Consider the following 17,389-nt stretch of genomic DNA (forward strand, 5'->3'; position numbering starts at 1 on the left):
CGAGCACCCGAAATGATGGATTTGAGGCCCCATTTTTCGTTGTGTGAACTGAAAATACACAGAATCTAAAAATGAGTAGGGCAGTGTGCTATCAGAGTAGGGGGCGGGGGCAATGCCCCCTCCCCAAACTCCTTTGGCTAGAACCCTGGTGAATTCTTCATTCTCACGATGGCACCATCGCCAATAAGAGATAAATTTATGAGAAGGTGAGATTGTGGGTTAAACAGTTGGAAAGTGATTTACATCACTTTGAACTTTACAAGTATGGTAGAGGGTGCGCGCTGCAGGAGCAGATTGAGTTAATCAGCAGTGAGCAGATTTCTTGTTTGAAAGCAGGTCGGGAGGAGATGTCACGAATGCTAGCAGGGAGGGCATTGTAGTATTCTAGGGACTTGTACAGTGGGGAGTCTTTACAGCGATCGGTTCTGGAGGGTGGGAGGTGCCAAGTGCGTGCGTGTCGAAGGCTGTACTGGGCCGTAACTTGAGCGGGGGTGTTGAGGAAGCGTATGTGTTGTGGGGCATATTGGTATTTAATGGAAGAAGGGTGAGCTTCACTTTGCGGCGTTGATATGGATGTTGACGCGAGTGTTGATAAGAGTGCAAAAATCCATTACAGTATGGCGGACCCTCATGCACATCAAGAATTTACTCCAAATTATCATTGGCCGAGTCACTATCCAGTGCAGTGCATGTGCCACGAGAGAGGGAGTTCAATCACTACATTCATTATTCATTGCTTTGAGGGACAGTTGCAAATGGGAAAAAGTGTGAAGAAAAAATTGACTGTCATCACTAGGACTCAAACCAGGGACCCTCGCTCATGGCCAGCAATGCTCTACCACTAAGGCCGCTGTCACTCTGCACACTTTTCAGCCATTCCGCCGAAGTGCGAAGAACATTCCACTCTTTTCCCTGACTTCAGCTGAATTCTGCAGCTTTTCCGCTAAACGTCTTTTAGCCAAGAAAGTCTGGCTGAATTCCGCCATACACATTCAGCCGCAGCGTCTTGATCATGCTTTTCATTGAGTGTCAATGGATCGTCCACTTTCCAGTTGGACTGTCTTTCTCCCATGTTTTTTTCATGTCTTTTTCAATGTGAGTGACCTGTCCACCACATCAACTGATGTACGCCCGCCGGAACCGGTCCGGTTGGACAGGTTAACACCGGACCAACTTGGTAGCTACTGGCAATGCTGAGGAGGGCATACGCCCCTGCTATATTATGCACAAAGTATGAAAGACTAGGTACAACCGGACCAATTGAAAACTGCTTCCAGCAGTCCTCCGATGCATGCACTCTGCAGCCAGAGGCGAGACATGTTGTGAAGCTGACACTTGTCCTTTCAAGACGCGAAACATCAAAATATAGAAGTTTGATGATCGTCGTCAGCTCAGGGAAGCATAGAAATTCGTTGCAGGCTGCCTTGCGAGACCAGCGACCGACTTTAAGTGTACCAAGTGCCATATTCTGCACACAGCGACCAAAACTAACCAAATGTGCCATCTTGGCTGGCAGAGCTCACTGCAACAGGATTGAAGTGCGCTCTGAAGCAAGTGGATGCAGTCAACTGAAGTGACAAGTGACAGTGCAGAATGCGCTGCATGCACTCCAGTGAGGTGTGCTTTGCCTGCACGAGAGTATTCTATGCTCCACACCTGTCAATATGAGTACATTGAAGTACAATCAGGCACATGAATGCATAATCCGATATACCACGAGTGTATGGGATCTGGTTCTACAGACCACCTGGCTTTAACGACCACTTTTGCTTGCACCGTGGGGTGGTCGCTTAAACCAGGTTTACTCTATATTATTTACCCAGTAGGTAGTACATGACCAGTGGCGGATCCAAGGGCGGGGGGGGGGGGGGGGGGGAGGGGTCTTGGCTGGGGGTTCCGCGGAACCCCCTAAATTTTGCAAAGTGCACTGCTAAGGAAAATCGAAAATTTCATGCGTGCACACAAGGTCGCAAGTCCGATCACTGTGCAGTCGAGGAGTACAGTATCACACACGCAGTACATCGATACTGTACTGGCGTTCATATCCATGATTTACACAGACTGTAGAGCAGTGCAGTGTAGATCTATATACGATCACGTGTGACCATGTAGATATGCCAGCTACCAGTGCTTCGAGGCGGCCACACACCACGAGCAGTTGCTTTGTATGCTCTACCACCATGCCACAGGCCAAGGCAATTGACTGTGGGTGGTTGCTCCCTTTTCCAACTTTCAAAACGATCCAAGCGAACCTTCATTGGCGCTCTCATTTGCCGCTGCTCTTTAGTTGGATGGGTGTAGTCAGTATTCCTTGGACTAATTTTGAGGATGAGAAAGGATGTTCCCAATGATGACACTCCTCAAGTCAGAAATGGGAAATACGAATCATCCAGCTCAAGCTCCTCCGAAGATGAAGGCTCCGACATCCAAGTGAAGTCGATAATCTCTACCTGCTGGGGCATGCAGTAGTGGCTACCGGTAGTTGGTCCTCTGCGGGAACACAGTCCTGCACCAGCGATGTGTTTTAGATGACACTGGATGGATTATCGACACCATTTTTTTGTTTATGTCAAGTGAAGAAGTGTTCGTGTGATTAAAGAGCATTTCGCATTGAAAATGCTTTAAATTTCCGACAGTAGAAATGAACGGGAAAGTGATCATTTCGGTATTCCTGGCTCTCGACATACCCACGGCGTACAAATTCTTTACAAGACGTTGAAAAGTTATTCCTCACTGAAGCTGTGTGCCACTAGATTGCAATTGATGCAATTATGTGTCTGTACAGTGCGTTAAATGTCTCTCCCTGCTGAAGACTTTCAGTGCTTCATAGCATGAAATCCAACTAACACAATTGGATTGTCGTAATTACAACAGCGCAACTTCAATACAATCTGATTCCATATTCATATACTTCAAAGTACATTATGGGCTGTTGAATTTTGGTTAAACCGGAACACCCCCCCCCCCCCCCTCCATGACGGTATTATTTTTTATTTTTAATGTTGGGTTAGCTTTTGGGCTAACCCTAGTTAGCGATAAGACCGATGCGCTGCTCTCTATCTCATGCTAGCTGCAATCGAGCTGGCTTTACACGTGCACTCAACTGCTGCGCATGCGCGCCCAAATCGCCTTGGGTAGCTCTTGCTGCGCTGACTTTGGCTTGCGCTTTCCTTTGCAGTGTCACTGAGCAGCAACCGGAATTTGTTTGAACCGGAATTTGTTTGTTGAGAATAGAATTAATTATTCAGACTCCTTGTAGATTCCTCGCAGCCGTTTACTGCACGACAAACATGTTGTCTACCTCTGAAGCACGCCGTATGAACGTGTCGGACTTGCGGGCCGAGCTGGAAGGCCGTGGGCTGAATTCGAGCGGAACAAAGCCCCAGCTTCTTGCCCGTTTGCTGCTCAGTATCCAGGACACATCGAGCTCGGCGGCACGGGAACCTCGATCTCCGTCGGCCACGCCATCCTCGCGGCAGGAGCACGAGCAGGAGCAAGAGCAGGATCTGGAGAGTGCTGCAGCAGCTTCTCCGACTCCCCAGATCCCGGACCGGAGCAGTAATGACGATTTGCGCCAGTTTGTGCGGCAGGAAGTACATTCCGCCGTCACCGTTGCCTTGTCGGAGGCGATCGCTCCAATGCTGGCCACCATCACTGCCCCTGGATCCGCTGGAACTCAACCTTCGGCGGAGTCTTCCAACGCTGGTAATCTCTCCGTTCCCCAGACTATACGAGAGAAAATATTGAAGGGTGACTTTGTAGATTTCACCCAGCTGCTGCCCGATACTATCGCCACCTCGTATTCTGCCCCACGCCAGCTTCAGCTGCAGTTCAGCAGTGGCGGCCAGTCTCTGGAGGTGGTGGAAGGTGGAGCGGCGCAGCCCGTTCGTCGACGCGTCCACGACTTGCCGACATGGCTGGAGGCATGGACTCTCTTCATGAACGTCGTGTGTTCTGCCAACCCGTCCCGCCTGCAGGAGATGCTCTCCTACCAAGCCACCATAGTTGCAGCCAACAGGCAATACTATCCGGAGGCTTGGCTGTCGTACGACACCCAGTTTCGCTCTGCCATTTCTGCTCAGCCAGGCAAGCGCTTTGACGTCATCGACATAAATCTGTGGCAAATGTCCGTGACTAGCCGATCAAGGCCCACATGTGAGTCCTGCCGCCTCATCCATCCCGGAGGCGGCCAGTGTCCCTTTCGTCCGCAACGTAACAACCAGCAAGCCTTCAATGGAGTCCGTACGGTGTCTAATGGCCAACCGATCTGCCGGAACTTCAACGCTGGGCGTTGCAGTCTCAGCACGTGCAAGTACGCCCATGTCTGCAACCGCTGCGGGTCCAAGGACCACAACGGATCTAAGTGCGGTAGGCGCCAGTAACTCTGCTGCTTTGGCTGCAGCTCCCGCGATTGTACATATTTCTCCCTGCACTTCACGTTCTACTGATTTCACAAGCGCATGTCCTGCTGTCCACACACCCCTCTCTGTTTCTCGCTTCGAATCACTGCTCCGTAACCACCCTGACAGTTCATTGGCTTCGTATGTTATTAACGGCCTCCGCTGCGGCTTTGACATTGGCTTTACCGGCAACCGCATAACTAACCAGCACTCGTCCAACCTCTCATCAGCATTCCAGCACTCTGCATTTGTGTCTGCACAGCTCACCGCTTCCTGCAACGCCGGCTACACGGCTGGCCCATTTGACTCGCCCCCATTCCCGTTTATGTACTGCTCTGGCATTGGCGCTGTTCCGAAAAAGAATGGCAAGCTACGCTTGATACACCACCTGTCCAGCCCTGCCGGCTCCAGCGTTAACGACGGGATCCCTGCCGAGCCTTTCTCTTTGCAGTACATCAGCATTGATGAAGCCATTAACATCATTATGTCCTCCCCGTCTCCTGTCTATCTCTCTAAACTCGATGTGAAGAGTGCTTTTCGTCAAATACCTGTCCGCCCACAGGATTGGCATCTCCTCGGCATCCTGTGGCAGGGGAAGTACTACTACGACCGTGTCTTGCCATTTGGGCTCCGCTCTAGCCCGGCGGTATTTGATGCAGTGGCAGCCACCATCGAATGGATAATGCACCACGAATTCTCCATCCCTAATTTGCTGCATTTCCTGGACGACTACTTGTGCGTGAGCGTGGGCCAGGCTGTGGCGAATCGGCAGCTGGCCATTCTTCTCCGTGCATTCTCATACCTCGGAGTCCCGCTCGCGCCTGCAAAGGTGGAAGGCCCGTCTCGTACCCTGACATTCCTGGGCATTATCCTGGATTGTGAGAAGATGGAAGCCCGGCTCCCTGACGACAAATTGGCCGACATCAAGCGCCTGTTGACTGCAGCGAGCATCAACCCCACCATGTCTCAGCGCGAACTCGAATCTCTTCTGGGGAAACTCTCCTTCGCTGCAAGAGTCATCGTACCCGGCCGGACATTTATGCGGCGCCTGTGGTCTATTTGCAGTCGCTACCAGCAGCCTCACTACCGCATCAGTCTGACTACCGAGTGCCAGGAAGATATCCAATGGTGGCTACGGCTCCTGGAACAATGGAACGGAAAATCATTCTTCCTGTTCCCAGATTGGACACCATCTCCAGACTTGGAGCTGTTCACTGATGCCAGTGGCACCCTGGGCTGGGGCGCATTCAACAGCGGCCGCTGGCTTCAAGGGACCTGGTCGCCTGAGCAACTCACTCACAGCATTGAGTGGAAGGAGCTCTACGCGTTGGTCACAGCGTGCTGCACGTGGGCCAAGGAATGGCGCCAGCTTCGTATCACAATGCACTGCGACAACAAGGCTGTGGTAGATTGCATCCGCTCCGGCACATCCAAGTCACCGCCAGTGATGACCCTGATCAGGGAGCTGTTCTTTGTGTGCGCCCGCTTCAATTTCACCGTCACTGCTGCTCACATTGCTGGCCAGTCAAACTGCATTGCCGATTCGCTGTCTCGTTTCCGCATGGAGGAATTCCGACGTCTCGCCCCAGCTGCTCAAGCACAACCAGACCGAGCAGTGCTGCCATTCCAGTCGATGTAATATAGCCTTGACATACAGGTACCGATTGTCATTGCTAAATTGCCGTATTGAGAACCTGCGTTGGATTTCATCCATCTGCATGCCTACCTTTATCCATCTCGTGCCTTAATCACTTGTTCTTAGCTCTCGTGCATTGGTGGTGAACGCTTGCTGGGGTGCCGTGTGCTGGTTTTCTGGGAACAGCTTCCTTCAACTGGTTGCTTTGCTGCTACTATCTCTGCTTAAAATTGCATACTATTGGTCGGCTGTTTGCGACGCCAATCAGTAGTCATTGCACCCGGTCGCGGGTACTATTGCCGCTCAAGCATGAGCGATTGCTTTGGCCGTTTGCAACGCCAACTGCTTCACCCTGGTTGGCTGTTTGCAACGTCGATCAGGGAACTTTGCACCCGGTCGCGGGTACTGCTGCAGCTCAGTCGTGAGCGATCACTTTGGCTGTTTGCAACGCCAATCGCTTCACCAGTTGATCGAAACCAGCACACTGGTGTACCCCAATCATCCTTGTGCGGTGTTGTGAGAATACGTGGGTATGCATGCAGCTTTGCTCTGTGACTTTCCATTGCATGTAGTCACTTGGCTCTCCCATTTCCTATACACTGCTCTGATGCATTCGGGTGCAAGCGCTAAATGTTGGGTTAGCTTTTGGGCTAACCCTAGTTAGCGATAAGACCGATGCGCTGCTCTCTATCTCATGCTAGCTGCAATCGAGCTGGCTTTACACGTGCACTCAACTGCTGCGCATGCGCGCCCAAATCGCCTTGGGTAGCTCTTGCTGCGCTGACTTTGGCTTGCGCTTTCCTTTGCAGTGTCACTGAGCAGCAACCGGAATTTGTTTGCCACCCACCCTCCCATTCCCACATTATATAGGTGGGAACAGCTTCCTTCAACTGGTTGCTTTGCTGCTACTATCTCTGCTTAAAATTGCATACTATTGGTAGGCTGTTTGCGACGCCAATCAGTAGTCATTGCACCCGGTCGCGGGTACTATTGCCGCTCAAGCATGAGCGATTGCTTTGGCCGTTTGCAACGCCAACTGCTTCACCCTGGTTGGCTGTTTGCAACGTCGATCAGGGAACTTTTCACCCGGTCGCGGGTACTGCTGCAGCTCAGTCGTGAGCGATCACTTTGGCTGTTTGCAACGCCAATCGCTTCACCAGTTGATCGAAACCAGCACACTGGTGTACCCCAATCATCCTTGTGCGGTGTTGTGAGAATACGTGGGTATGCATGCAGCTTTGCTCTGTGACTTTCCATTGCATGTAGTCACTTGGCTCTCCCATTTCCTATACACTGCTCTGATGCATTCGGGTGCAAGCGCTAATAGGACCTTACAAATCTCTGTATTAGGGCTCAAACAGATAGTCCGATTAACGGTTTAAGACCGGTTTTGATGAAAAGATAACAGTTAAAGGGGAAGTATACCCTGAAATCAATTTTTCGCCAGTTGTAGTCTTCAGTGTGCTGAGTTGAATAGTCTTGGTCCGAGGAAGCTGAGACGCTCCCCTACTCCTTTATTCCCAATCGAACTCGCGCACTTCCACCGGAACTGGATAACTGCGCCCTACTAAATGGGGATTTGTATGCAGAATGTGACCAAAAGCGCCGTTTTGTTCTTATAAAAGCACGGATGACCGTAATTGGTCCATATGTTGTAGTCTTTTGGGTGCTGAGTCGGCTGGTTTTGGTCCGAAAAGTGTGCGATGCAGCGTTCGGCCCTTATTCCCAATCGAACACGGATGAGTAAGCGGTCACGTGCTCACGCGTACAACAATCACCTGGTCACCGTTCCTGCAGGCTACAACTTTCACACCAAGGTTCAACTCAAAGGTTCAAAGGTTCAACTCGAGTGACAGGAATGCTGTAAACGTTTTAGCCTGCAGGCACGGTGACTAGGTGACTGGTGTGACATGAGCACGTGACCGCGTACTCACCCGTGTTCGATTGGGAATAAGGGCTGAACGCTGCATCGCACACTTTTCAGACCAAAACCAGTCGACTCAGTGTCCAAAAGACTACAACATATGGCCCAATCGCGGTCGTCCGTGCTTTTATAAGAACGAAGCTGCGTTTTTAGTGACCTTTTGCATACAAATCCCCATCTAGTAGGGCGCAGTCACCCAGTTTCGGTGGAAGTGCGCGAGTTCGATTGGGAATAAGGGAGGAAGGGAGCGTCTCAGCTTCCTCGGACCAAGACCATTCGACTCAGCACCCCGAAAACTACAACTGGGTAACCCTTTGAGCCCTACCATGGCATCCATGGATTCCTACAGGGTTCACGCAGATGTGCGCGAACGATCGCGCAACAGTCCCAATATGCATTTCAAAATTATCTATTTTCACTCACCAGATTTGGAATATCTCCATCTTGGTCTCTTTGGAAAGCTACAAATCTCCTCTCTTCAGATATCGCCACAATATACTCAACAGGAGGAACAGAATCGCCTTCATGTCTTTTGAGAGCTACCCTATTGCGCCTGAGCGAGATACTGTACCCACATCCAAAAATGTCATTGGTTCTGAAGTTTTCCTCAACGTAGAATGGTGATTCAAAGTCCTGCAGATTACTGAAGCTCAAGCGATTCATTTGGTCTCCAGTACCCATGCGCTATGCAACCATGAGTCACAGGGGAAGTCCCGTATAAACACTGCTGTGCACGCCACGCACGCAATTAGAAACCAAATCAAGGTATCTGTGTTTCGCTCTTCGGCGCTCAGTGATTCTTCATCGCGCTATATCAAACGACACATCGTTGGAAAGCTTACTCTCTAAGCTTTCCAATGAGCCCTCATTCTTGGCGATCGGAGAAAGGACAATGGTGTTATGACAATTTGAACAATGACGTGTATGCACTGCACAAACATGCACAGTCGCATACGAGTTAACTTGTGCTTACGAGTTAACTCGTGGTTCAGGCTGAAAGGGTGTTAAAAGGTTTGATTTTCTCGTATACTTCCCCTTTAACCCCTTCTTTGGCTTTAGCGCGAGCGTCGTACTAGTACGACGCACATGAGTTGCATGCCCCACGGCCGTCGTACTAGTACGACGCGCGCTGTACACTGTACAGTGAACCTGCATCTCATAGTCGTGGGATCCGTGTTGAGTCCATAGTGACTTGTTCAAACTATCGTTACTCACTCAATACTTGGTCGATTCTCACAATCGAAACATGTATCTGCAAGAGAAAACTCCCAGCTGGCGATAGAAACAATCGCCGAAGCGATGCGACTACCGGTTGTTGAGATATGCGACTCGACACGGCAAATTTCAACTCGATTTTTTTGCGTGCTCTGCAGAACGCGTATTTTCCATCATGGATCATTTGTGCGCTACCTGCTGCCATGGAAACAAGATTCAAATGATGGTAGTGGATCCCGTGAGTCCTCACAAAAATTTGAGCTCGATACGAGCAAGGAGACCGAAATGGCAACTGAATATTTGACCTCGGTTAGTCTTGGCCGTGCTCAAGTCTGTCGAGCGCGTGGATGAAGTTTGCCAGGCTGTAGCACGGGGTTTGGGTTTCGCTCCGAGCTGGGTTTGACACCAGTTTGTCCCTCGTCTCCAGACCTTCCCAGGAAGCTCAAGATCGTGGAATTCGTCCAAGGGAAGGTAAAGTTATCGATCCTTGAGCAGCTAGTACTTTCATGGGAAAATGCGACTTTTACAGGTGTTGACGTGGGGCGCACTCAGGTAGCGTCGTGCTAAAGAGGTTAACCGTTTGTGTAAAGGCTACGCTGGTGCTTTTCGAGTTTAAGTTCGCATTTTTACCGAGTTTTGGCAGTTTCATAACTTATCGTGTCTGTACACCTGCATATATGTACACTATTCGTGACAATTTGAATCAATTTCATGCCATCTTTAAGAGTCGACAGCTGTAACGACCAAAATATCACCGGACTTTGCCAAATTTCCGATATTGCTCAAAGATGGCTGCTGTTATCCCTGTGTTATAAAACCACAAGTTCTCAAATGTGAAAGGCCTTCTCGCTGTACGTTTAAAACTCGCACGTCTCCAATACTAGTACGTCTCCAATTGTAGTACATGTTGAGCGTGGATCAAAAATATAAAAGGACACGTCTCTAATAATAGTACATGCCGGAATGATGTGATGGGCATTACTGGGATACAGGTACCAGGGTCTACCTTACTTCGTTTTTCTTACCCGTTCATCATCTTTGTGTCTTTGTACACTGATCTTTACGATGGTGGGATGCATTTACAGCCTTACAGTATCATTATCATGAGTTGCTTGCCACCCAACCCAGGCAATCAATCTTTACAGAAACAATAAAAGTACACGTCTCCAATACTACTGTTGTGGACATGGGAAATCCGGTCGCACGTCTAGCGGCCCCAGGGTGCTGGCCATGCAGCCGCGAGTAAGCGGCGGTACGAGTCCACACATGCATTTTATACGCTGCAGCGCGCTAGTCGCATCGGATCAACATGTGCCCTGCACGCAGCATTCTTTACGCGCTGAGGGCGCCGGCCCCGGTCAATCGACCGGATTTCCATGTCCACGACAGTAGTAAAGTCTCCTGTAGTAGTACAGGCTATAGGTGTGGCCACCTTTGAAAAAATAAAGGTACGGTACATTTATGGGGGAAATACGGTATAATTATAGTCATAATGATTGTGTTCGATCTTACAAGAAATCAAAGCCCATGTGCCGTTCCTGATGTCCACGTTTGGACCATGCCAGTCCCAGTGGAAGCCCTGCTCCATCTCTCACTGCGAGTCCTGCAGTGCCGTCTCCAAGCACATTATTAGTCTTAGAATGGAGCCGCGTGGGCAGACCCAGACCTAGCGGGGGAGTTGCTACACACGAAGGAACCCACAATTCGCTAAACGGCTGGAGATACGTGACTGATTGTACTAGTACGTGGCATTTCTTCGCCAGCCCAGCTCCGCCGTCAGATCCGGCGATTACTCGTTGAATTAAAATAAGAACATTCATGAAAGTGTAGCAGTTCGCTGCTGCTCTGCAGTATTTCACGCTTAGTAGATCTAGCAAACAAACACAATTTACTACTACTACTAGTACTAGTACTAGCACTGTAGCAGATATACATGTAATGTCTGATTGTCACATGAAAATAATTAGGGCAGGGATCGAGTCAGTTTAGCTAGAAAACAGACTTAGTACTAGTACTACGGCCGGTATGACGAGTAAATCTACATATCTACGTGTAGTAGATCTACTCAAAACGAGTTTATTCAAACAGTACGACATGGAAAAAAGTTAGAAAACCAAAGAATTAGATACAAGGGATGAAACTGGACGATGAAATCAAAATTTAACAAGGTTTTGTAAAACATTCAACTCAATCCCTAGACCGTACATGTAGACCCACTACTGTACTGTACTGTAGCGGACATGGAAATCCAGTCGATTGACCGGAGCCCCGCGGGGCCGGCGCCCTCATCGCGTACAGAACGTAAGTCGTTGCATGCAGTGCACAAAATCATGTTGATCCGATGCGACCAGGCCAGCACGGCAGCAGCAGCGGAATGCGGAATATGCTCGTATTTTACCGATAATTCCTTTGAGCATTGCTCAAAATTTCGACCGATTATTCCCGTAATTCCACCAATAATTCTCAAAATAATGCTTTTTTCTTCCCTTTTTTGCGGATACCGTACCGCGTACGGGTTTTTTGCCACTTGTACGGGCAAAAATCACGGTTCGTGTGAAACTCGGCTGGAAGCTTTTTTTTTCTTTCTTTTTTGAAATACCGGGCGATCAACTTCACAAGCTTTTTGGTACAAATCAGGGCGTTATAAATGGAATAAAATTGAAAAAAAGGGGGCATTGCTCAAATTTTACCGATTATTCCACAAAAATTGCTCATATTAAGGGGGCACATCACCCAAAATGCGCTGAAAAATCGAATTTGTAAATTCATATTGAGTGCTACGTCAGTTGAAAGAGCATGAATAGCTGCAAATTCTCTGAAAACTGTGTCCCTATCTGACCAGCCGTTCAAGAGTTATGGCCGAAAATGTGCCCTTGCAAGGAAAGATTTTTTTGTTGCATGCTGTCATTTGTTGGCAGCACTGTATTTGAATGTGAGCAGACCGTGCGCAACTTGTCGTATTATGGAAACACGCGAAAGTGTGCAGAATTTTGCCCCAAGTCCAAAAAAGTCCAAAAAATCACGTTAAAAAACCACGTATTGGGCTGCACGGCGGCGGGCGAAGCCCGCCGCCGTGCAGCAGGACTTTTGCCAGCACCCTCGTGACGTTGCAGATATGTGGCTTGATTATTGTAGTTGACGTTGATTTAGTGACTTTGGCAAGTTTGAGTCGTGTCAAGAAGTCAGGTAGGATTCAGTACTAGGCAGTAGTGAAACGTGAGTGGCAGTCTTTGCCGGTTTCTGAGGGCATCCTGGATTTGGTGTGCAGCGCTGTGGAAATGGCTTGCTGTGGAGGTCCCAGCACTGGATGTTGTATCAAAGGTACGACCTCGTAGCACGTGCTAAACCTAAAAAAATTCAAAAATTGACTTGGGTCTGTGGGAGTCCGTGAAAGAACGCCCACTCGTTCCGTTGTGACAGATTCCAGGGCCACGTTGAGGGGCCCTACCCCACCACCCATGGCTGCTTCTGGACTTGTTTTAGGTTTGGGTCCCGCGCACGGACAGAATGGGCACGAAAATGTGAAAAAAATGTAAATGCATTTGTTTGGCTCCTGGGTGGCTCGCACACCGTAGCACTATGCCGGAAATTTGAGTTTTTCCGGCCTGGAAAGCCTGTCAGTGAGGCGCAAGAACTTGTAAATCATGTCCTGAGGGCCAGCATAGTGGCAGGAGTGTGTGGTCAAAATTTCACTCAAATCCACTGAGAAACACCAAAGTTACGGTCAATTGAATGCCATATGAAATTTTTGGGTGATGTGCCCCCTTAACTGGTTTGAGGGAAAGAGACAAACGGGAAAAGTCTGAAGAAAAAATTGACTGTCACCACCAGGACTCGAACCAGGGACCCTCGCTTGTAGCCAGCTCTAACCACTGAGCTATGGTGTAGTCGTCATCCCAGCAGAGGCCGTTCAACATTTTCTTCAGACTTCGTAACTCACACTTCCTGTGAATCCACACAGGCGGGTGGGACGCAGCCCTCACTGTAACCCACACACTTCACGTACAAACTAGCACGCGGGGAGCCCCAAGTCATAAAATATTAACTGGTTTGAGGGAAAGAGACAAACGGGAAAAGTCTGAAGAAAAAATTGACTGTCACCACCAGGACTCGAACCAGGGACCCTCGCTTGTAGCCAGCGATGCTCTAACCACTGAGCTATGGTGTCGTCGTCATCCAATTACCAATAATTCCGGTTTTAAAAATCACACCGATAATTCCCGAAATAATGCCGGCACCTTCCGCGGAGGCCTAGCAGCAGCGCATAATCATAATAATACGTGTTACGGCTGCATGGCCAGCGCCTGGGGCCGCTAGACGTGTGACCGGATTTCCATGTCCACGACAGTACTAGCAAGAGTCCATAGCATAACCCAGTGTTATGGACTCTTGCTAGTACCTATCGTTCTGATCTGCACAATAGCCACCTGGAGGCTACCTGGATAGCTATTGGCGGAGGGCAACACCAGCACCTCGTTGGCTGCCTCTATCGCCCACCAAATGCAACTGCTGATTTCTGGGGCCACCTGGACACAGTCCTCCACAATGCTGCCACGATCACGCCATCAATGACACTGGTGGGTGACTTTAATATCAATCTGGCTCAATGCATGACCAGTCGTCCTCACCAGCGCTTCTGGGACCTTATCGGATCGTATGGGCTCCGCAACTATGTTCAGTCTGCCACACGAGTCACACCCCGATGTCCGGATGGAACGCTGCTTGATCTAGTGCTCTCCACCGTGGGTACTATAAGTCATTGTGAAGTTGTACCCTGCACGATCAGCGATCACTTCCTTGTGCATGCAAGTCTGTCTCTACCCTCCTCGCAACACCCACTGCAGCGGAAATCAGTGCGCCTCACCCGCAAGATCCGTGCCATTAACCTTGCAACATTTCGTGAAGATATTGCCTCGTGCAGCCTCCACTCCTTTCCCCCTGCTGCAACTGTAGACGAGATGTGGAATGGCTGGCATGCCAAGTTTATGTCGGTTCTCGAAAGTCACGCTTCCCTGCGTGAAGTCAGAATCTCCACCAGGAGGACTCCCCCGCCATGGTCCGACCGTGATCTATTCCAACTGAACATGCGCAAGAATAGACTTCAAGTGGCTACGAGATAAGACTAACGTGCATCTACATGAGGAGTACAAGCGAGCCCGTGCAGAAGCCTCAAATGCTTACCGGCGAAAACGCAATCAGCATTTCCAACAGCAGTGTCGTGATCACTCCTCCAACCTGCGGAAGATGTGGTCCGTGATCAACTCTGTCACTAGCCGTTCTCGTCAACATCATCAGCCAACGTGCGACATCACAGAAGTCTCGGATGCCTTCCACAGCATTGTACATGATCCGTCCCGTCCGGCGCAGCTCCAGATTCCCATTGGTCCACAGCCGCAAGGCTCAATGCTGACCTTCCAGTCAACTACCCCAGATGAGGTCAAGCACCTCCTGGAACGGATAAATCCCTGCAAAGCCACAGGCAGTGATGGGATTCCTGGGTGCCTGCTACGTGCTTGCGCTGACCTGTTGGCTCCATCGCTTTCAGTGCTCTTCAGCTCATCGCTGAGGCATGGTGAAGTCCCTCTGGCTTTCAAACATGCTGTAATAAGCCCTCTCTTCAAAGCTGGCGATCCATCGGTAGCTGCAAATTATCGTCCTGTGTCGCTCCTGCCGATCGTATCCAAACTACTCGAGAAGATAGTCCAGAAGCAACTTGTTGCACATCTGGAGCGATCATGTGCCATACCACCGACTCAGTTTGCCTTCCGCCGTGAGCACTCCACAGAGGACGCCCTAGTTGTAGCAACAGATGCCATCTTAAAGGCCCGGGACGACAAGTTGACCACAGGCGTCTGCCTAATCGACATGTCAAAAGCCTTTGACAAGGTCAATCACAGCCAACTGGTCCGGGACCTATTCGATCTTGGCCTGGACAATGCCTCCCTTCGCTGGTTCTGCAGCTACTTAAGCGATCGAACCCAGCAAGTGCGCATTGGCCCCACCTACAGTGTTGCTGCTAAGTGCTCATCTGGTGTACCTCAGGGCTCGGTCCTAGGTCCGATCCTGTTTAGCATGTACACCCGTGATGTCCCTGCCATAGCCCATCCTGCTCCATCTCTGCAATTTGCCGATGACATTGCAGTGCACTGCCACAGAAAATCAGTGCTAGCCACATCAGCCTGCCTGTCAGGGGCCGTCACCAACGTCGCTGACTGGCTCAAGCATCGACATCTGCTACTAAATGACAAGAAGAGCCAGGTCCTGTCAATTGTACCACAACGCAATGCGGGTCAGCATGTCGCTGTCCGCTGCAACCAGACAGAGCTTCCCCTGAGCCCAACAGCAAGGTACCTCGGCGTGACCCTTGACGCCGCTGTGAAGTGGGACCCCCATGTTGACGCGATGGCGAAGAAAGTTGTGCAGAAGATTGGAGCATTGTGGCGGTCCCGCAGATGTCTGAGCCTCAGTAGTCGCATCCAGTATGTGAGGTCAGTCATCATGCCTGACCTCCTATATGGGTCTAACGCCTTCTCTTCCTCCCTCAAGGTTTCGCAGCTTGATCGCCTTCAGGTCCTGCAGAACCGAGCGGCGAGAGCGGTATACGGTTTGCCGCCTCACACCTCGGCTCAGCCTCTGCTCGAACGGATGTCCCTGTACAGAGTTCGGGAGTGCTACGCCCAGAAGCGGCTCGTCCTGGTGTGGCGCTGTGTCAATGGGAAAGCCAGCAGTGTCCTCCAGGACCTATTCTCACCATCAGCTGGCAGCACCACCCGGCACCAGGTTTCCAGGGGCCTCACTGTCCCCTCGGCACAGTCAGAAGCCGGCAGATCTCGCCTGGCCTTTCAGGCAGCCTTGGCCTGGAACGCTCTCCCAAGGAGTGTAAGGGAGATCAAGGCTGCCCAGCAATTTAAGCTTGCCTCCATCCCCTACACCTTGCAATGAATGCTCTGTCTGACTTTTCCCGTCCACACACCACGTCATTTACTCTTCTCTGCGTGCTTGTGCGCTTATGAACTCTTTGTGTTCCCTCTGTTGACGCTTCAAAATCGCTCTATTGACACTGCAAAATCGCTCTGTTGACGCTACAAAATTGCTCTGCGTGCTTGTGCGCTTATGAACTCTTTGTGTTCCCTCTGTTGACGCTTCAAAATCGCTCTATTGACACTGCAAAATCGCTCTGTTGACGCTACAAAATTGCTTATCATCTCCCTCCCTCCCTCCCCCCCCCCCTCTCTCTCTCTCTCTCTCTCTCTCTCTCTCTCCCCGTAGCTCTCTCCCTTTTGAAATTCGCTTCCATAGAATTGGGCACCATTGCCCGTTTGGCCTTGCGAAGCAAAATAAAAATCAACAACAACAACAACTGTAGTAGATCTACTAGTCTGTTATGTACTTGTCTTGAGAACGAGATAGATCTACTACACTACAGTACTACACAAGTCTACACTACAGTAGATCTACTACACTACAGTAGATCTATGCCTAGTATGGTAGAAGCTATGCTGAGAAACTTACTTCACAAACTTTATTCATAATGTAGTATCCCTGCCCGACCAATACGGAAGTAGTACGGAACTAATACGGAGCTTTGCCTGATGTATAGTTAGTGTATCTCCGTATGTAAGCGTACGGCGTCTGCCGCATTAAAGCTGCTGCGCATTTCTGTTTAGATGAGATTTTGATAATAACGAGCGATTCAACCTCCAGGTGTGCACCGGAGAGAAACTCATTTATTTGCCGCTTCTTCTTTCACTAATAATTATATCTCAGATGTGTACCTGAGAGAAGTAGAATAAAACTAATTCCTGTTAATTGCACCGCGCCTACCACTCGGCTACCCATTTCATTGGTGGCAGCGGTGTAGTTTTAAATAAAACAACGTGATTCGACCCCAGACCCCCATGGCTCAACCCGCTGCAGCTCCCTGCGCGTGCGACGAATCAAGATGAGAATCATGTTTCTTGCCTTCCTGGGCTTGGCCCTGCTTATTAGCTTGCAGCACAGTCAGGGTGCTAGCGTGGATTACCCTTCCCTCCGCATGGCATCCACTGGAGACTCCGATGGCGATTCCAAGCGACCCGCTACCTACATGTATACTACCGGTGGTGATGGCGAAGCTGATGAGGACGACAACATGCAGGCTGCTGACCAAGACAAGGAGTGTATTCCCCAAGCCCAGCAGCGTTTGATTTTCGCTGGCACGCAGTTGGCAGACAG

Source organism: Sycon ciliatum, chromosome 7 (genome assembly GCF_964019385.1).
Source record: "Sycon ciliatum chromosome 7, ocSycCili1.1, whole genome shotgun sequence".
Lineage (NCBI taxonomy): Eukaryota > Metazoa > Porifera > Calcarea > Leucosolenida > Sycettidae > Sycon > Sycon ciliatum.